The following is a 22240-nucleotide window of genomic DNA, read 5'->3' on the forward strand; positions in this document are numbered from 1 at the left end:
ATAGGGAACTGCTGACTCATTGGGTAGATGGCTCCCCAGCCACATGACCAACCTGGGCAGAAATTGTATATAAGTAAACATTGCACAGCCTAAAATGACTGCTGGATGAAATACTGGCAAGAGTGTCTGGGTCACTATTTGGTGATATCAGAGCATCTGTCTTAGTAGCCCTCTTCCCTTACCTTGTTTCTTGCCTCTAATATGCCGTGGGTCCAGAAATCAGCTAACCAAACTTGTTATTAATAGAATTGTGCTTCAAATAAGAGTAAGCATAAATACGGAAGTTGCTGAGCTGCACTCAAAGAAGTGTTGATGCTTGGAGATGGTGACATTTCAGTGTCATCACAGAGAAGGAAAAGCCGTTGAAAATCATTTGAAGCCTATCAAATGTTTATACTAATTTGCATACATAAATGCATAGATGTTTATGTCTGCTGCACCCACATTTGGCTCTGCTTAAATGTTCTGTTCCTTGCTGAGCTCAAATAATAGCCATGCTCAACTTTTCCCTGTAAATTGCCTAAAACACCAGGGTCTGATGCCTGGTAATTTTATTGGTGTTTCCTCTAGCAACCCACACTGGCATTACAATTATCTGTTGGTAGGAATCTAATACTGACTTTCCTGAGCTTTGCTACCTTTTTTATTCCCTTCTGCAGATACATTTGGTTATAGCTTAGCAACCTTACAGATATTCATGTGCTTAGGTGATTGTAATGTGCCATTTTCTTTAGCTTATTAAATAAAACCTCACCCATCAGCAGTGTTTTAGATCCAGTGGAATTTTTTTCACTGTAAAATCTTAACAACCAGCAGGAATATTGTGCTATAAGTCCCTGAGTGGCAGCCGACATGGTTCATCAAAGAAACTCAAAATACTTCCCAAACGTTAATTAAACCCCATTACATTGTTGCCTAGTTGTATGCTGCATTTTTTTCTGAAAAAAAAAAAAAAAATTAACGCAAGCAAGTAGATGACAGAGGTACATAGCAGAGGAAAATGAAAACTTCTTGAGGAAACAAATTTGAGTTTTCATGTACCAAGGACATCTACTCCCTCTTAATTAAATATTCTAGTCCCTGATCACATTCGGCTGCTCATCTTCTTACATATAGAGCTGTTGATCCAATTTTCCTTTCTTTCCACATTATTTTCTTGACACAGGCAGAAATATTTGGTTCTTGCTTTTATTGCCATTAGACAGGGTAAGGCAGTGGCCCGCAGGGGAACTTGAAGAGTTTCTAAAGTAACAAGGAAGTTGTACGCTTTCTTAGTGTCACACCCTGGTCCACTGGGAGCAGAAGGATTCTAAGCTAGGTTGAGTCCCTTGCAAGCAGCAGGACCTACAAAATGAGAGTTAGAGCCTAGATCTGGCTTGGAGGTTTGAACTGTTCTTTTGAGGTCATGCAAGGATCCTAGAGGGACTGTGTGCTGAAAGGGGCTGGAATGCAGACAAACCTGTACCTTGCTGCTCTCCACTCCAACCACCACGAAAGAGGGTGCTGAATTGCCAGACTTGAAAGTGCAGAGTCCTCTTCCCAGAAATCCTCTGACTCACCCTTAAAGCAGAAGTTGGCTGCCAGTTTGCTAGAATTTTTGGCTGGCCCTGAGTTGGTTTAATTGCTCCAATCATCATCTCCCTCGTGACACATCAGATCACACTTCCTGGTGTCTTATAGTTTCCATGCCTACTGGATTCGATATCTGGAATATGTCTTCTTCACCAATTATGATTATTTTTTGCATTTAGTCTGATAGTATCACCATGAATATTACTTAGTTCTTGATGCTATTGTTTTTGTGATCGTCTGTGTCCTTGAAACTCTTGTGTTTAATCAACAATTTTGAAGAACTAGGTACCATATACGACAGTCATAAAAATATCTTTCTTTGTAATACTTATTTTTATTTATTTGGCTGCACCAGATCTTGTTGTGGCATGTGGGATCTTTAGTTCCCCGACCAGGAATTGAACTCAGGCCCCCTGCACTGGGAGCCTGGCGTCATAGCCACCGGGTCACCAGGGCAGCTCCTCTTTCATTTTTAAAATGCTTTCACAACCAGGATATTATGTCTTGGATTCATTTCTTTATTTGCTCATTTATGCACTCATACAACCAAGAGACTTCTAGGGTCTCACTGGGGATAAAATGATAATTAAAATATGGTTCCTGGTTTCAGGAGCTGATAGTGCAGAGCGGAGACATGTACACAGAATTGAGAAGACAAGTGCTGTGCTTGAGCTGATCCTCAGATCATTGTATTTACCAATGAGGAAAAGAGCCATAGAGAGCACAAAGGCCCTCTCAAGGTCACATGGCTAGCTACTTGAGGAATAAAAGCTAATATGCAAAGCTTCTGGTTATTAAGCCACTGAATTTTTGCCAATTCTGCCACTTTGTTTTCTTTAGAGCAGTGGTTTTCAGAAGTGTGGTCTGAAGACCAGCCAAATCAGCACCATCTGAGAACTTGTTAGGAAAGCAAATTCTCAGCACCCCCAGACCTACTGAATCTGAAATACTGGAAGTGGGGCTCAGAAATCTGTATTTTATTAATCCCCACAGGTGATTCTGATATACACTAAGTCGGAAAACTGTTGTTTTAGATCAGTGCTTCTCAAACATCAATGTGCATAGGAATTACCTGGGAATCTTCTTAAAGATGTAGATTTTGCTAGCAAAGTAATGCTCAAAATTCTCCAAGACAGGCTCCAATAATACATGAACTGAGAACTCCCAGATGTTCCAGCTAGATTTAGAAAAGGCAGAGGAACCAGAAATTAAATTGCCAACATCTGTTGGATCATAGAAAAAGCAAGAGAATTTCAAAAGAATATCTACTTCTGCTTCATTGATTACAAAACGTTAAAGCCTTTGACTATGTGGGTCACAACAAACTGTGGACCATTTTTAAAGAGATGGGAGTACCAGACCACATTACTTGCCTCCTGACAAATCTGTACGCAGGTCAAGAAGAAACAGTTAGAACCGGACATGGAACAATGGACTGAGTCCGAATTGGGAAAGGAGTACATCAAGGCTGTATACTGTCACCCTGCTTATTTAACTTATATGCAGAGTACATCATAAGAAATACCAGGCTGGATGAAGCACAAGCTGGAATCAAGATTGCCAGGAGAAATAACAATAACCTCAGATACACGGATGACACCACCCTTATGGCAGAAAGCGAAGAGGAACTGAAGAGCCTCTTGAGGAAAGTGAAAGAGGAGAGTAAAAAAGTTGGCTTAAAACTCGATATTCAGAAAACTAAGATCATGCCATCTGGTCCCATCACTTCATGGGAAATAGATGGAGAAACAATGGAAACAGTGACAGACTTTATTTTGGGGAGCTCTAAAATCACTGCAGATGGTCTCTGCAACCATGAAATGAAAAGACACTTGCTCCTTGGAAGAAAAGCTATGACCAACCTAGATAGCATATTAAAAAACAGAGACATTACTTTACTAACAAAGGTCCATCTAGTCAAAGCTATGGTTTTTCCAGTAGTCATGTATGGATACTAGTGTTGGACCAAAAAGAAACCTGAGCAGTAAAGCATTGATACTTTTGAACTGTGGTGTTGGAAAAGACTCTTGAGAGTCCCTTGGACTTCAAGGAGATCCAACCAATCCATCCTAAAGGAAATCAGTCTTGAATATTCATTGGAAGGACTGATGTTGAAGCTGAAACTCCAATACTTTGGCCACCTAATGCAAAGAACTGACTCACTGGAAAAACCCTGATGCTGGGCAAGATTGAGAGCAGGAGGAGAAGGGGAGGGACAACAGAGGATGAGATGGCTGAATGACATCATCAACTTGATGGACATGAGTTTGAGCAAGCTCTAGGAGTTGGTGATGGACAGAAAAGCGTGGAGTGCTGCAGTCCATGGGGTTGCAAAGAGTCGGACAGGACTGAGTGACTGAAATGAACTGAATTGAGATCAAAATGCTATAGACAGGCATTCTGACAGTAAAGCAGAGCCAGCTGACAAGAAGAGAAAAATGTGTGTGTGTGTATGCACATATATAAAACTTCGCAGATTGGAACCACTTAAATATAGGGTAAACACATGGGTAAACATCAGTAAAGAGCATTGTATAGAAAGCACAACGTAGTAATCACAGAACATGTAGAAAGTAATAAAATTACAAAATGTTCAAGATGTTTTGGAAAGCATATAAAACATTTGACACAGTTTCCCCTGCCAAAAAAGGGTAAAATTCCTAGATTTAACTAGCGAAAATATTTTATCTGGAAATTCTAAAAACAGTTAAAAATAAGAGGGCTTGATGACCTCTGGGGATTCCACCGGTGTGGATTGCCAGTTTCTCTGAAATTCCTGTCAAGCATTATTGTAAAAGGAAATTGTAGGGTAGTGGCTTTCCCTGTCCCAGGCAGATTCACTCTAGGCCTCTCAATTGGTTCAGAAGAGTGTATCGTTGGGATTGTTTCCCAGCTGCAGGTAACAAAACCCAATAAAAGATAGCTGAGACAGGAAAGGAGTTTACTGGTCTCATGCCATGGAAAGTCAGAGTTAGGCAGTCCAAGGCTAGCATGAGTCAGCAATGTCATCAGGAGTCCAGATTCCATTCATCTCACTGTTTCACCATTCTTAACATCATAAAATGGCTGCTGTACTTTCAGACACTAACTGCGGTGGCAGGCAAGAAGGAGAGAAAGGGCAAGATAAAGGTTAAAGAACCCAGGAGCATGCCAGCTGAAGTTGTCTCCAAGAAGAGTTCCTGTGAGTTGCACCCAATGAATTCCTTTTTCATCTCCTTGGTCAGAACTGGGTCATATGGGTTTCCTGATCACTGAGAATCTGGAAAACTGGATGCATACACCTTGGATAAATTAAAAGTTCAGTTGTTAAGGAAAGTTGTTAAAAATGAATGAATACTGGGTGGACAATAAGCAGTGTGTGTCTTAAGTCAATTATGGAAGTGAAATGAAGTTAAGTTGCTCAGTCGTGTCCAACCCTTTGCAACCTCATGGACTGTAGGCTACCAGGCTCCTCCGTCCCTGGAATTTTCCAGGCAAGAGTACTGGAGTGGGTTGCCATTTTCTTCTCCAGAGGATCTTCCCAACCGAGGGATTGAACCAGGGTCTCCCGCATTGCAAGCAGACGTTTTACCATCTGAGCCACCAAAGAAGTCAGTTATGGAGGAGGTGGTATTTCAGCAGTCGATGAAAGAAAGACAGGAAGTCTGAGTGAGTGGTGGAGGAATCCCAAAGAGATTTGGAAGCATGTGTGATGAGGTTGTATGAGGTTGGCTATTTACGCAAACTAATATATGACCTCAAGTGGGGTCAGATCACCCAATTCAAAGTAAACCTCCATTTTTTAGATCTGGAACATGCCTGATTCTCTGTACCCCAGACTCTTTTGGAGAACAAACTTAGTGCTGAATGACAGGTGTTACATATTTATTAATATTTGACATTTATTTATTAGTAGGCAGTGTTGCTTCTCAGTCTAATTTAACTTGAGAGACATAGCAAATAAGGTCTTTGGGCAATTGATAATCTCTTACAGGGTGAACCTTAAGATATGATGTTAACTTAGCCACCATTCCAAGCAAATGGGGCTTCTCTGATGGCTCAGATGGTGAAGAATCTGCCTGCAATGCAGGAGACCCGAGTTTGATCCCTGGGTTGGGAAGATCCCCTGGAGAAGGGAATAGCTACCCACTTCAGTATTCCTGCCTGGAGAATCCCATGGACAGGGGAGGAACAAGGTGGGCTACAGTCCACAGAGTCACAGAATCAGACATGACTGAGTGACTAACTGTTTCACTTTCACCAACCGAATGGAAGAATCTTATCAGTTTTCATAGCATCTTCTGCTTGGACTAGTGGAATCTTTAATACTATACAAAACTAATGACTTTATTACATTAGGACAATAGTGAGACATTGGTGAAAGCTCTACAGAAAAACATTTGAACCAGACCTTAAAGGATGAGTAAGATTTCACTAACTCATGCAGACACAGACACTTCAAGTCTCTGCTTTGTTAGCAAATGGTTAAATTACCTTGAAAAGACATCTTGCTATATCAGAAAGATCAACTCACCTATTTTATAAAGAAAAAAAAATGTAAGAAAAAGTAGATAAAATGAGTCTTCTCAAATGTTGCATTGATTTTCTACTTTAATTCTCATTCAGTTATCCAGAAAACATCATTCTCCCAAAGTTCTTTGAAATAATTGACCTTTTATCTGAATCCTAAAGCCTCCTTTTTATAGTGTATTTTGTGAACATTTCCTTCCTTTCTCTTCTGCAGGCAAAAAGGTGACAGTCTCTTATTTCACTTCCACCTAAGCAACAACATCAGCAATTGTTCATTCTGGCTTGATATTTGTATGTGGGAGGGGGGAGCGGTGTTGGGGAACAAAACGAATGAAGAATAAAATCGGAAAACGAGGGAAAGAACGTGTCGCTCCAGACTCTGGGAGCAGTCAAATCAGGCTGCCAGCTGCAACAAGAATCTCTCTAATAAGGAAATTAGAGCATGATCATTTCTGGCTATGTGACTTTGATTCTAAATAGGTTTTACAAATAGATTGTGATTGAACTTGGAAACATAAACAAATTGGCCTTGTGGAATAAAGGCTGAACTACATTTTAGTTGGGGAATTAAAATGCTTTTATGGGAGGCTCTCTGAGAGAAGGGACAGCTATTTTAACGACAGCATATGCATTTGTGAAACACACTGGCTTTGTTGCTTTCTCTTTGGAGAGTCAGGTCTGATAAACTCAAAAGAAAGTTTCCCAATAGAGTTCCTAAGAGGACAAGTGATAAAGGCACGGAATGGGCAGTGTGTATTTGAAATTCCCCATTCAGATGCTGGGAAGAGAGGTGCCATTTAAATATAATAGATTTTAAAATATCAGTAGCTTAAAAAATTCTAGCCAGTGATCTCCCTTGGATATTTCTTTTGTCTCTTGGAGGTTTGGGGATAGAGGTTCTCTAAGCTCTATTAATACATTTTCACTTATAAATATTCATGCAGTGTTCCCGGTGCCTCCCCGACTGACTCACTGCAGGCTCTCTACCCTGGTGAGAGAGTGGTGCCAGAGGAGATGCTAGATTTCTAAGACGACCCTGGGTCAGCCTCAAACAACCTAGAGTCATTTGAAAACACCAGACTTCCCAGTCAAGATAAAGGGTTATAAACGTCTATGTGTCCAAGCTCATATTCCACACGAGAGGATTAACTTCCTCTCTCTGCAAAGTCTCCCAGTTGTTAAAAATAGTCACGGTTCTGTGTGTTTTGCGCTTCACATGGTGAGGAAAGAGATCTGCCTGACTGGAAGATGCTCGTATTTATTTCCCTTTTTCTAAATCCACTGATTACTCGCTAAGGCCTAATCCACCATGGAGTGCAAGTCAGCAAAATCTCTCTGATAGTGATCAGTTCATACATTCAGAAACAAAGTGTAGGCCCTGGGGGACCCACAGGGTCATCGACTTGCTGGGTAGGAGTTCAGATCAGCTCCTGTAGAGTACATTCCACAGTGACAAAATGCTCACACTGTGGGCATTTTTCTTACCATCTAGTGACCTGAAACTAGCTCCCCACATCCAGGGATGTTCATAGGAAGTGGATGAGGCCTGGAGCTGCATCAGCTCCTGCTCCCTTATTACGCTTTCACATTCCTGGAGCCTGAGTGAGTAACTTCTCCCACTAAATGCTTTCTAGGCCCAAGTGGATGAGCACACCGCACTTGTGTCCACACTTCGCCTATGGCTCTATTAACACATACACATTGTGTAGGGAAATAAAATATTTTTGCTAAAGGAAGCTTATATTGTCTCACGTTTTCATTTCAGAGATACTTTATTTTCTTTTACGATTCAGCTTTAAATGGGTATTTAGCCCTAATATTTCAGTCCCCTGCTGCTGCTTTTTCTGTCAGGCTTATAGAAATGTATAAATGAATTACCAGGTGAACTTCTTATTTAAATGGAGCTCAAATTAATTCATTGTGGAAATAAAATTTCTACTCTTTTACCCACCCACTCAACATAAATAGTTTATTTTCCTTATAGGGGATTTTCCCTAACAAGCAGAGCACAGCAGAGAACACATCAAACTGGGTGTCTTGTGACCTAGATTCTAGCCATAGCTCTTCCACAAATAAATGAATCTGAACCAGTCATACACAAAAGATGGAGCTATGCCAGGTGCATTGGAATATGATCTTCTCAGACTTTGCTGTGTGTATTAGTCTGAGTTTTCCGAGAAACAGAACCAATAAGAGGAAAGTATACAAAATATGTAAATATAGTGTGTGTGTATATATATACATATATATATATATATATTTTTTTTTTTTTTAAAGGAATTCACCCATGTGATTACAGAGGCCTGGTGGGTCCAAAATCTACAGCGTAAGCCAACAAATTGGAGACCCAGGGAAGAGTTGCCGTTTGAGTCCAGAGATGATCTGATGTTATAATTCTCTCTTCCCAGGCGGGAAGGTCAGTCCGTTTTCTATCAAGGCCATCAACTGATTGGGTGGGACTCACTCATTTACTCATTATGCTGGGTAATCTGCTTTATTCAAATTTCATTGATTTAAATGTTAACCTCATCTAAAAAAGTTTCTCTGAAGAAACATCTAGAACACTACTTGATCAAGTATCTGGATACCATAGACTAGTCATGTTGACACAAAATTAGCATTTATGCCATAAGTATGAATCACCTGAGATGATTGTCAAACATAGATTCTTGGACTCTGCCCTCAGATTTCTGATTCTAATTTGCTATCCTTTTGCCAGGGAATGCTGATGCTGCTCTTTTAGGGCTCACTTTTTGAGGAGTACTGTTTTAGGTTCTATGAGCATGGTCCAGCCTCTTCTACAGATGAAGAAACTGAAGCCTATAGTTATGAATAGGTTTGTCCCAAAGAGTTCATACCCAAACCTTCAAATCTTCATCCAGGGCTTTTTTTCACATAATGTGCTGCCAATGTGTAGTACAAATGAACTTTCTTAGGATGAAATCTACTCTTGTAATTGAAACTTCTTCAAAACCAAATTGAACTAGTTGGATTTTTCATAGAATTTGACAACCTGACTCTAAAATTCATGTGGAAGGGTAAAAAGTCAGTAAGGGTCAAGACAATTTTGAAAAAGAATAAGGAAGGAAGACCCATACTAACTTTTTTGCAGGTGTTTTATAAAACTATAGTCATTGAAACAGCATAGCATTGAAACAAATTAAGAACCCATTGTCAGGCCATAAATATTTGAGATATACATGATGGAGGTAGCATTATGAGGAAAAGATAAGCTATCCATAAATACTGCTTTAAAATGGCTATTTTTGTGAGAAAAAATACATTTCCTACCCATCCCATGCTTAAAAAAAAAAATTCCAGAAGTATCAGCAGAGAAGCAACATTTAAAAACTTTGAATGAAAAATTTAAGATAATATTTTTTCTATCAGGGCAGATAAATATTTCTTAAATGAGACATAAAAATGCACACCATAAAGTAATATAATAACAATAAGCCAGTATTTGTTATGCTATTCTATTTGTATACAATATTTTGAGTACCTTACATATGCTAATTTGTGTAATCCTCATGAAAACCCTAGGTCACACCTTTGCCGCTTACCCCACAGGTTAAGGAAGTGAACAGTCTCTCCAGTCCTCAGTCTTTTATGAAGATCAAGGGCCATTATTAACATGATCTTCATAAAAGACCGAGGCCTGAAGAGGCTGTTCGCTCCCTTAACCTGTGCGCTAAGCGGCAGAGGTGTGAGATGATCCTAGACAGTCAAGATCTATGCTAGAGTCACTGCTCTGTACACTACCTCTTAAGAGTGGAAGATGGACTACATTCAAGTGAAAAGAATATATATTCCATAAATTAATTGAAAATACAAACCAGTACTAGGAGGAAATATCTTTAATGTATATAACCTCAAAGAATTATAAAACATGCAAAGCACGCGTACACATACACTTACAAAATCAACATGAAAAAAGAAGCACTCCATTAGAAAATGGGCACAGATTATGAACAGGCACTTTACTGAAAAGGAAAATCAAATGACTATAATCATATGAAATTTCATGCTAGCCAACATATAAATCCATATTATTCTTTCAGAGGGCAATTTGGCCACACCACAGTAAAAGGTACACCTTTCCTATAGGACATTCTTTGTGTATACAAAAACAGCTTTGCAGAGTTGTTCCAGCAAAATAATTGGAGATAATAACTCAGTAAAGAAGTGGTTCAACAAATTACAGAATAATTACATTTTGGAATACAAAGTAAAATAGGCTAGATATATCTGCACAGATAAAGTTAAAGAACCTAATGGTGAGTGGACAAAAGATGTTGCAAATCGTCATATAGCATATGATGTCATTTAAGTAAAGCCTAAAATTTCACAAAATAATGCTATCAAGTGTTTTGAGTGCATAACATTACCATACGGATATAGATCAACTTTAGGATAACAGTGACCTTTAGGGGATGGAAGATGGGGGAAGGGAGAGAGGTGAGGATGAAAGAGAAATCTAGCTATAGCTTACTTTTTTCTGTCTCAAGGAGACATGGATAAATATTAAGGTGTGTTAAATATTGACTTGGGTACCTGAGCATTTTGTTATTTTCTATATATTTGAAATTGCCTATTACATGTTTTAATTACATGTTTTAAAAGAAATAAAAATGCATCCCTACAGTAATTATTTTTAGTATACAATTGTGTTCTTTTTTTCTGAGAACTAAAATATACAAACTTTCTCCTTCTGTGTGATATTTTTTCTCAAGTGTACTTTTCAACTTATTATAAAATCTTAAAGTTGGAAGAAAAGTTAGAAGGTGTTTGTTCAAATCTACCACTTAACACAGGCACCTCTGGATTCAAATAATTATTCCAAGTAAAAATAATTGGTAAAATTTTTCTTTATGCTTAATAATCTGGAAAATATAGCTTTGGTTAACTGGTTATTTTGTTTTAATGGAGTTAGATTCCATGGATAATGACTTTAAAAAGTGAAACTTAATAAATTGCAGTTAACATTAATACTATGCTGAGCACATAATTTTATCTGTAATGGTATAGAAGGCTGCAAAGAGTCTCAAGATCATCATTATAACCATCAATTACCAATATTTTGGTAATACAAGGAGGTGCCAATTTAAAGAGATCTGCACGGCATGATGTCAGATAATATGAATTAAAGGACTACTTGGAGGGAAGGTAATTACCATGTATGATGTGTTGTGGGAGGTGCCTTAGATATACAGTTTCATTTAAATCCTGCAACAACCCCATAAGGTAGATATTGTTAGTCCCACTTTTCAAATAAAAGCACTGAAGTTCAGAGAGCTTTGAGAGAATTTGCCCTACATGTTGTTAAGAAAAATTATCCTAAATGTGAAAATAAGGCAAAAAGAGTCCTATGTATCCTTTCAGCATTATACTGGAGCTTTACCTAATTGGAGCCTACAGATTGTTAATTCTCTTACAGAATGTACCTTTGTTTACCTTACTACTTAGTATTGATTAGTCCTAAACTCTGTGAAATTCTAGGTTAACTTGTAGATTTTTGTCTGATAACAATGCAAATGATTTTTGTCCAGTAGAAAACATAATTCCATGGAGACACATTTCTGCCTCCTCTCCTTCTATCCTTCCTTCCTTCCCATCTATCTATCTATAGGTATGCATTCAATCTTTCCAATTTTTGAACCAGTATTATAATCCTAATGCTTCCTTCATTAATAAATTAAATGAATTTTGACATGCGCTCTTTGTATGTTTTCACAAGAGTCAACTTTTACCTTATACTGTCATACTTTGACAGTTTCACAGCTAAAGCCAAGGCTTTGGTTTCAGAGCATGTGTTCTTGCTCTCACAAGCTCTTTTTGGATGTTATGTAGTGAACGTCATTACTGAACACTCTAATTTAATTAAGGTACTAGTCCTCTGATGTGGGGGCGGGGAAAAGGACACTGTGAGAAAAACAGTCTCAATTTCCTTCCTCTGGGAAGTGGAAACAATATGGAGGATACCCGTCTCTGGACGTGCATCTCCTAAGACATAGAGGTCTTGTCACTTAGACCCCTGCAGTTGATATCTCCTCCTGCCCAATAAATAGAGGGACAGAATGGCTTACCCAGAGTTTCATTTCATACTATGCATTTTATACATGCGTGTTATATATATTCACACACATGTAGGTATGTATATGAATATTTGTACTATGTAATTCACATTTCATAGTCTGAGTGATATAGAATGTTTATCATAATGAGTAGAGTCCATGTCCCCATTTGTAATTTCTATCCCAATCTCTCCTCAACCAATTTCTAGCTCTAAAATGAATCTCTATAACCCAAGGTATTTTACAAAGATAATTCTGTTCTATAAACTTCAAGGATATACATTCACAGACATATAACATGAAACCCACTCATTCATGTTAGTGAGAATAAGGAATTAGTGAGAATATGGAATTGTGGACGATTTTTAAGAAACTGAAGTAGCATTATTCTCAAGTACCTATATGTTCTTCTTTCAGTTATGAAACTCTACCCTGTAATTGTTCTTGGGGACTTAATTAATGGGGAGATTAAAATGGTATGCAATTAACTTATCCACAAAAGGAAGAAATGACCATTTCTTAAGTGATTGCGGTTTGTTCTCTTAAGCAAGTAAAACAACTCTTACTTTCTTTATAGCCCTTCCCAGGTTATCAATCAACATAGAATAACCTTTCTTGATAGGAGAAACCAAGACAATTCTTTCAAATCTAAAGCAGGAATATTTGAGGTAAGGAGATTTCAATGTTTCTACATTTTTTCCCCATAGGTTACTTCACTAAGCAAGCTAATTGGGCTTAGTCCATATCCCTGGTAACAACATCTTGAAGCAAAATGTTGGAAAATGTCTCCTGGCAAATGCAACTAGTGGCCACTGCCCTTTTGCCCAGAAACAGAGGCCTGCTATTGTATCAGGCAGAGCCCAGAGGACAACAGGCAGGCGGTCTGGCAGGGTTGCCTGCTGATGCTAATTGCCCTAGTCCAGCAGAGGAGAGAAATTGATGCCAAGTTCTTGCACAAGGTCAAATGTTTCTGGAGGAAGGGAGCCAGGGTTAAATTAGCAGCCAGAATGAGGTAGGAAGCTGGGTGGAGGAACGCAGGCTGGGAGAGGGGGCAGAAGTCTAGAAATTCAAATGGAGACAGCAGTAAAAAGTAATTACTAACACATTTTCCAACTTGGAAAGCCAGCCACATCCCACACCAGGGCCAGACTCGGAGCTCTTCTGTTCCAAGGAGGTTGGAACAGACTCAGGGGACAGGAAGGGACTGTGTAAGCCAGCTGCCTGTGGCTGACTTTGGAGCTGCGCTCCCCAAAAAGGGAAATTCATCTTGAAAGAGAAAGCAAAGGACATTTCTCCTGAAATTCTCCATTCAGAGTAACATTTGCCATACATTTAATGTATCCATCCTTTTAGGACCTTTTAGGATAATTTAGCCAAAAATTATCAAACATCAAAACAAAGTAAAGGGAAACCTTTTAGGAAAATGTAAGCCTTTGTGAACATAAAATATCTCCTTTCTCTGCTGTTCATCAGCTTCACTAGAGGAAAGCAACTGTGGGAGGCACAGATCTCAGGAGAAGAGGAGGAGGCGGAGGAGGAGGCAAAATAAGAGAAAGGGGAAACAATGGTCTCTGGTGTCAGGGAAATTCATGATTGGATTGATTGTTTTGGATTGACTGTTTTGACAGTTGATTTTTATTTTTATTTTCCCTCCAGATTCAGAACCATGACAGACGATTGCTGAACATCAAATTGATGAGTGAATACTTCATCAGATCTGGTTGCCTTAACAACTAAAAAGCCAAAATGTTAAGACAGTCAAATAAGATTGATTATTTTTGATACAATCCGTGGGTGGCTGACCCAGAAAGCCTCAGCCTAATCACACATATAAACACAGGGGCTGTATCAACAGATGCAAAAGCAGCCAGAGGACAAGCGAGATACCTGTCAATCACCTGGATGCCTCCTGTCTACCATGTGCTGAACGGCATGTAGAGAAAACACCAGAAAGAGGCTCTGGATTGCTCCTGGGTGCTAGATGTCACAGGAGGTAGACAGTCTTAAAAGCTGAAAATTTTGATCCTTTCAATTTCCAGCAAAAGGGCAGAGCCTGGCTTGTAATGGAGAAGCAGATTTCCTCCAAATTGTCGTCTAGAGGTGCTGAATCATGCATGAATGTCAACAGATGACGCCAACCATGGCATCATTTCATAGGGGCTTTATCTGGTGTGAACTAAGCACATTCTGCTTTATGAATTTTCTTTAAACATCCACAGATAATTGTGCTGTGTCATAGACCAAAAGGGAAATTAAATCTCTCGCATAGTGGATTTGGCATTTGCAGGCTTTCCTGAAGACAAGGAAAAGGAAATTCATTTTGGATTTTTAAAAAATTATTAAGTTAGAAAAAAATCACCATCTCAGGTGTCCATTTGAATTCAACCCACCTTGTGCAGAGGGCTAGCTGGATGCCTTAGCATAATTGTTCAGGTACAAAGGTTCCTGAAGCTTTACTCTTGTTTATTTGTTTGGTTAGGTTTTTCTTTTCATTTTGAGTTCTAGAAAATTATTAGTTGATAGCTCGATGGCAAGGCAGTCTGTGTTGAGAAAAGAGGAATTGATTAAGAAGTGAGAGACGGTGAGAGACTGAAATGACTGAAAAAGAAAAAGCCTACAAAACATTTACAGTGTAATTTTTCAATACAGATTTGAGTACATACAACATGCAGTTAGAAACAGATGCCTTTCAAGACTATTATTGAACAAAGAATAATTTCTGAGTTTCCCCCTTTTTAAACAGAATCCAAGAAAATATAATGCTATAATCTATATATTAGTTAGCATGGCATGATTTGAACATCTAATTGCTTGACATTTGAAAGAGTCAGTCTCAATGCTTAGAGGACCTAACATAGCTAGCATGTAGCTGGATGTCAGGGAAGAGCAGTCACAATAATCGTTCATGGAAACAAAACATCAATCAGCAAATACCAATTTGCTAGATTAATTAGCAAGGATGTTAACTTGATATGCATGCATGCATGCTAAGTCGCTTCAGTCACATCCAGCTTTTTGTGACCCTATGGACTATAGTCTGCCAGGTTCATCTGTCCATGGGATTCTCCAGGCAGGAATAGTGGAGTGGGTTGCCATGCATTCCAAGGGATCTTCTCGAGGTGGAAATTGAATGTCTCTTACATTGGCAGGCAGGTTCTTTACCACTACCACCACCTGAGAAATCCTACCATATCCTGACCATATCCTGACATATGGGTATTTAGCAAGTGAATATGTGGGTACTCTGTATGTTTAAAACATGATATCGCATCTTCTTAGATAACTTAATATTTTACAATACTTTTGACTTTTCTATTTTAATTGATCCACACCACGGTTCTTTGGAGGTCGACATCTGCATTGGGCTCTACTGGTGAATACATAGCTGTCCAATCATGGCTGCCTTTTCCTTCCAGTGTCGATTGCTTTTCTTCATACCAGTGGTCAATCAGTGAACAAGAACATGATGTTACCCAAACATAGACAATCCACTTTGACCCCAGAAAATTTCCTGGGAATTTGAACTAGGAAATTCCTAAAGAATAAGACAGTGGTGAGAGCAAATATAGAAATGCCTTGATGTGGGGAGAAGCTGGAGAGGCCATGATACTGACTGAGGTTCTAAGAGAGCAAAATCAATTCATTAGCAGAAGTGAAAGGGAAAGAAAAGACACAGAGACAGCAGAAGGTGAGCAAGGAATAGGAGGGGGAAACTGAAAGGTAGAGAAAAGCCAAACGAGATAAATGAAAGAAGCATGACCTCCTGCTGCTGAGGTCACTAGGATTCACCTCCTGTTCCGGGGCAGCTGCTGTTGCTGCTCTCGGTTTGTTTTTCCCAGCAACCTTTACTAGCATGAGGGTGTCTTTGTTCCTTGCATCCAAAGGAGTTTGACTGAAAAACATTGTTATCTTCCATGATGCTATTGAGCACACTAAAGCACAAAGAGAAAGCAAAAGTCCTTTCCTGAGAAGATGGATTGTATTACAGCTCACAGACCTGCAAGTAGGAAGTGGTTGAGTCACATCCTGCCCAGACTTTTCTAAAATTGGTGCTGATGTCAGTTTATCACACTATAGCATTTAAAAACATACTCCCAAATCCTTTGACACTCCTTCCATAAAGAGGTGGTGTCTGTCCCCTGCTACTGAAGCTGAGTGGGAACTTCTGACAGTTCCAATGAAAGAAGAGTAGCAGGAGTAATGCTGCATGATTTTTGAGACTGGTTTAGGAAAGACTGTGCAACTTCAATTTAGTTTTCTGAAAATGCTCTTGGAACCCAGCTACCATGCTATGAGGAAATCCAAGCTGGTCAACATGGAGGGAGTCTCTGGAAAGATCCTGAGATGAGAGAGAGAGACATAGGCATTGTCAACTCCAAGCCGTTTCAGATTGGCTCTGTTTCACTGTTTTCTAACAACCCTCCCTTCCACTCCCCTGCCCCCAGCTATTCTGTAATAGCTCCCCAGTCAACTTCTGTTTGACTGCAGCATATGAGACACCCAAGTCAGACCCATCCAGCTGAGCACTTTCTGGATTCCTGCCCAAAAAACTATGAATAAAATAATTACTGTTTGTATAAATAAATTCCCTGGTAACTCAGACAGTAAAGCATTGCCTGCAAGGTGGGAGACCTGGGTTCAATCCCTGGGTTGGGAAGATCCCCTGGAGAAGGGAGTGGCAACCCACTCCATATTCTTGCCTGGAGAATCCCATGGACAGAGGAGCCTGGCAGGCTACAGTCCATGAGATTGCAGAGTCAGACACAACTTAGCAGCTGAACACACAACAGCTTATAAATAATTAAGTTTTGAACATAACAATGGACATTTGGTTACAGCGTTATTGCCAAATGTGTAACAGGCTACATCCAGAACCTGAGAGGCCTACCAGCCATCATACTTCCTGCGTAGTGGAAGGGGCAATTTATGATTCTTTGTACTCTGCCTTGCAGGGGACGTCCTGGCAGGCCCCAAACCACTGGACTTTGGAAAACTTCATTGATATGTAGGTCCCTGAATCTCCATTAGAGATATTTCCCACTTTTTTGGAGTTCGTGTGTTTTACCAAAGCCTCCAAAAATTCTTGGCATTTCTGGCTTATCTGACCTGATTAATATGATGCCATCAGTAAAGTGAAGAAATGTGTGGTCCTCTGGAATGCCCAATCATGTCACTATGTTATGAGAGGGAGAGAGTTAGCATGGCCGTGGAGCAAGATCCTAAGTCTGTACTGTTGTTTATCCCACACTGAGATCCAGGACTGCACACAGTGTATTATTTACCATGCTAATCTGCTCCAGGAAAGAAACCATTTTTGATACCACAGCTACAATTGGGACCACTCCTTGACTGAGTTTGTAGTAAACCACTATCCTACCACAGGCTTCTGTAGGTGCCAGACTGGTGAATTAAATGTGGGTAGGGCAGTAACTGCCAACTCTGCCAATCTTTTGGGTCCTCCAGCCTGACAGTAGTCTATTTCCCAAGGATGCCATGTTGGTTTCAATTTAATATCTTGTCCATGGTAGGAGGGAGAGTATCAGAGGCTTCCACTTGGACTTTCTCATTATGAGAATTCTTAACTCACAGGCCAAGGAACCAATACAGAGATTCTGTCAACTTCCTAATCCAAATACACAGAGACTGGAGAAATAACCACTGATTGGGTCCATACACTTAGCTGACCATGAGCCAGGTACTGATCTCAACACACAGCTCTTGAACATTTGAATCGTCTCCTTTCCCCAGTATATGGTTCCTCAAGTAGGTAAGTGTAGATCCCTCCAGAGAAGGACAAGGAGAATCATTATGATAGCATTTGCCATGACCTTGCAGTGTCCTTCACTCACGAAACCCAGCCTTGATTTCAGTCAGTGGTTTTTAGGTTAAAAACTGAATCGGGTCCAGAAACTTAGCAAGGGATTTTGTCATTTTATTGTAGCAATAGTTCTGAACCTTTGTTTCTTTTTGTTACACAGATTGAGAAATAACCTTGTTGCCTGCTCAGTCTTGACCCTGGAGATGCTGTGTTCCATTAACTACCATCACGGCACTACATGAGTCATGCCACTCCCCGCCCACCAGCCTTGCCACTCTTTACAATAATTGAGCTCACTTTGCTTTTGACAGTTAAGTGCTACCACCTGGATTCCATTTTTTTCAGAAGTCTACCAGCACTGTGCTATTCGAGAGTCAGTTTTGCAACAGCATCCTCCAAAATCAGTCCTATTCTACAGAGGTCGACCACCGCCGAGACTCTTAACAATGCTGGTGTCCCCTGCACATCCCATGTCCTTTGGTAAATGGAATGTTCTCTGAACTCTCTCACAGATCATAGTAAGTGAACAGGGTTTTTGACACTGCATAATGTAACCACTTCAATATGCCCAGTTTCCCAGCCTTTCAATTCTTTCCTCCATCATTTCCCCCAACAATTTTGGCATGCCTCCCAAGATTCTTGCCGTCATCTTTAATCCTGCATCAAGGGTTCGTGCTCCAATATCTATAACCTGTCCCTTATCCAACTTTATATTCCATTTCCTTTCATCCAGCACCTAGTCCGTTTTCATTCTGCTGGCTCTTGACAATAAATGTTGGTTATGTATTTCAGTTCCTTTGGTGTATAATCCCTTTTCTTGCTTCACTTCCCCTGCTGGGTTGTGGTGTGTCTAGACTCTAAATCATTGTTCTGATGATTACAAGGGGAGGTGGCGTAGATTACAGGGATGGGTACACACTGCTGTGCAAGGTAGAAGCTTCTGTCTCATCTTCAACTAAGGAGCAAGAACTATCCTTAACAAGAAGGGATGGGCCTTTTTTCTTGGCCCAAAGTCAAGTAGAATATGAAGATTTAGATTCTTCATCTTAACTCTCAGGGTCCCACTCCTTCCCAAACAGGGCCACGAACTTCGTGTAGGTGAACTGTTAAGTGAAGCATCAACCTCCGCTTCTCATGACGTACTCTGCATATAAGTTAAATAACTTGCTTTGAGTTATTTAAGTTTAATAACTCCAACTGATGAGCATAAAGTCTGCCATGGACTCTATACTTAAATCCTGGTCCCAGTCCTCAGATGTTCTTTGTCTTCTTGCTGCAGGAGATAAGCATCCCTTCAAATACTGCTGAAGAGGCCCCAACCTGGCTTTCATAGTTTGCACATATTGATGGTTAACTGCCTTCATTGCCATTCTCTGATGCATGGATCACTATGAACAAAGCTAGAGGAGGTGATCGAATTCCAGTTGAGCTATTTCAAATCCTCAAAGATGGTGCTGTGAAAGTGCTGCACTCAATATGCCAGCAAATTTGGACAACTCAGCAGTGGCCATAGGACTGGAAAAGGTCAGTTTTCATTCCAATCCCAAAGAAAGGCACTGCCAAAGAATGCTCAAACTACCGCACAATTGCACTCATCTCACAAGCTAGCAAAGTAATGCTCAAAATTCTCCAAGCCAGGCTTCAAGAGTATGTGAATTTTGAACTTCCAGATGTTCAAGATGGATTTAGAAATGGCAGAGGAACCAGAGATCAAATTGCCAACATCCGCTGGATCATGGAAAAAGCAAGAGACTTCCAGAAAAACATCTACTTCTGCTTTCTTGACTATGCCAAAGCCTTTGACTGTGTGGATCACAACAAACTGTGAAACATTTTTAAAGAGATGGGAATTCCAGACTGCCTGAGCTGCCTCCTGAGAAATCTGTATACAGGTCAAAAAGGAACAATTAGAACTGGACATGGAACAACAGACTGCTTCCAGATTGGAAAAGGAGTACATCAAGGCTGTATACTGTCACCCTGCTTATTTAACTTATATGCAGAGTATGTCATGAGAAATGCTGGACTGGATGAAGCACAAGCTGGAATCAAGATTGCTGGGAGAAATATCAATAACCTCAGATATGCAGATGACACCACCCTTTTGGCAGAAAGTGAAGAGGAACTAAAGAGCGTCTTGATGAAAGTGAAGGAGGAGAGTGGAAATTTTGGCTTAAAATTCAACATTCAGAAAACTAAGATCATGGCATCCGGTCCCATCACTTTCTGGCAAATAGATGGAGAAACAGTGGAAACAGTGACAGACTTTATTTTGGGGGACTCCAAAATCACTGCAGATGGTGACTGCAGCTGTGAAATTAAAAGACGCTTGCTCCTTGGAAGAAAAGTTATGACCAATGTAGACAGCATATTAAAAGGCAGAGACATAAATTTGCCAACTAATTTCCATCTAGTCAAAGCTATGGTTTTTCCAGTAGTCATGTATAGATGTGAGAGTTGGACTATAAAGAAAGCTGAGCGCAGAAGGATTGATGGTTTTGAACTGTGGTATTGGAGAAGACTCTTGAGAGTCTCTTGGACTGCAAGGAGATCCAACCAGTCCATCCTAAAGGAAATCAGCCCTGAATATTCATTGGAAGGACTGATGCTGAAGCTGAAACTCCAATACTTGGGCTGCCTCATGCAAAGAACTGACTCATTTGAAAGACCTTGATGCTGGGAAAGATTGAAGGTGGGATGAGAAGGGGACGACAGAGGATGAGACGGTTGGATGGCATCACTGTCTCAAGGGACATGAGTTTGAGCAAGCTCTGGGTGTTGGTGATGGACAGGGAGGCCTGGCGTGCTGCAGTCCATGGGATCGCCAAGAGTTGGACATGACTGAGCGACTGAACTGAACTGAACTGAACTGCGGAGGGGGATCATTGGAATCGTCAAGCATGAGCATGGGTGACAACCTGGACCTTTGATTGGCCTCTGAAGTAGCAGGAGGAGGTGCAGTCTTGTAGGACAACACAACTTGTGAGCTCTGATGCTATCTCCAGGTCAGTGGTGTCAGAACCTACCCATTTGGTGGCGTAGAACCAAAGCAACAATATTTGGACTTTTAACATCACTTGGCATCATTTGGTCCATAGTAAAAAAATAACGGCCAGGGAAAATCTGCTGCCCTAGGAACCAGAAAATATAGGATCTTATATTATAAACTCATATAAATATAGAGTCTAGTTCTGGCTTTGCCATTTCTTAGCTAAATTATTTTGGGAAAAATCACTTAGCCTCTTTGCATTTCAATTTTTTCATCTGTAAAGTGCATATAATATGATCAATTTTTGTTATACTCATTTTATAGGTAAAGTTGTAAGAACCAGAGGGGCAATGTTTACAAATATAAAGTATTATCACTATTTTAGTTAAGAGGGGGAATTTCTTTAAGGATTGTATTTAAAACTCTAAATTGACTTTATTTTTATACTTCACTAACTTTGCATTACTAATGGCAAATTTTTCCAAATTATACTTACGATTTTACCTGGAAATGGTTGTTTTTGCCTCTACAGGATTCTAAAGATAAACACAATTGACGCTTTGCCAGGTGTGACACACTGGCCATCAGTCTAAGATGTTTAGAAACCTTCCCTTGATGATACAGAAAGGACGACTTTCAAACAAACCATTTAGTAAGTGGCTAATAAAATGAAAAAGCCCCTTTCCACAAAAGCAACAAGAAGCAAAACCACAAGTAATGTTCACCGCATCTCCCAGGACTACAATCCTTAGGAAGAGAGAAAAGGAAGAGGGGGAATGTTAATAATGCTTTATGTTCATAGAGATTTCCCCCTCCATTGGTTTCCAAGCATTTGGCAAACTTTAATTGACTAATCCTCACATATCCCTTTAAGGTTAAGTAGGCAGCCGGTATTATCCTCAGTTTTCAAATAGAGGAATAAAGGTACAAAGAGCTTAAATGCCTCCCTAAGGTCAGAAACAGGGGACCCTGACTCTCATTCCACAGTCCAAACTCCCAGAACTCATTCTGCAGAATCAGTTTGGTCTTTTGATGATCTTTCTGAAGCACAATCCTCAATGATTCATTTTCCCAAAGACAAAAGATATGGTATTTTTGTTTCTCTATAACATTTGCTTTGGCTCAAAGGCAAAGATACATATTTTCAGGCATGACAAACTTTTCTAGAGTTAAGCAAAGCTCAATGTGGGCAGAAAAGAAGCCTTTTGTGTGTGTGTGTGTGTGTTTAATTTCCAAGTAAGACATTGATGTTCTTTTCTGGGGCTGAACACTCTTCGA

This window comes from Capricornis sumatraensis, chromosome 1, assembly GCF_032405125.1.
Source record: "Capricornis sumatraensis isolate serow.1 chromosome 1, serow.2, whole genome shotgun sequence".
Taxonomy (NCBI): domain Eukaryota; kingdom Metazoa; phylum Chordata; class Mammalia; order Artiodactyla; family Bovidae; genus Capricornis; species Capricornis sumatraensis.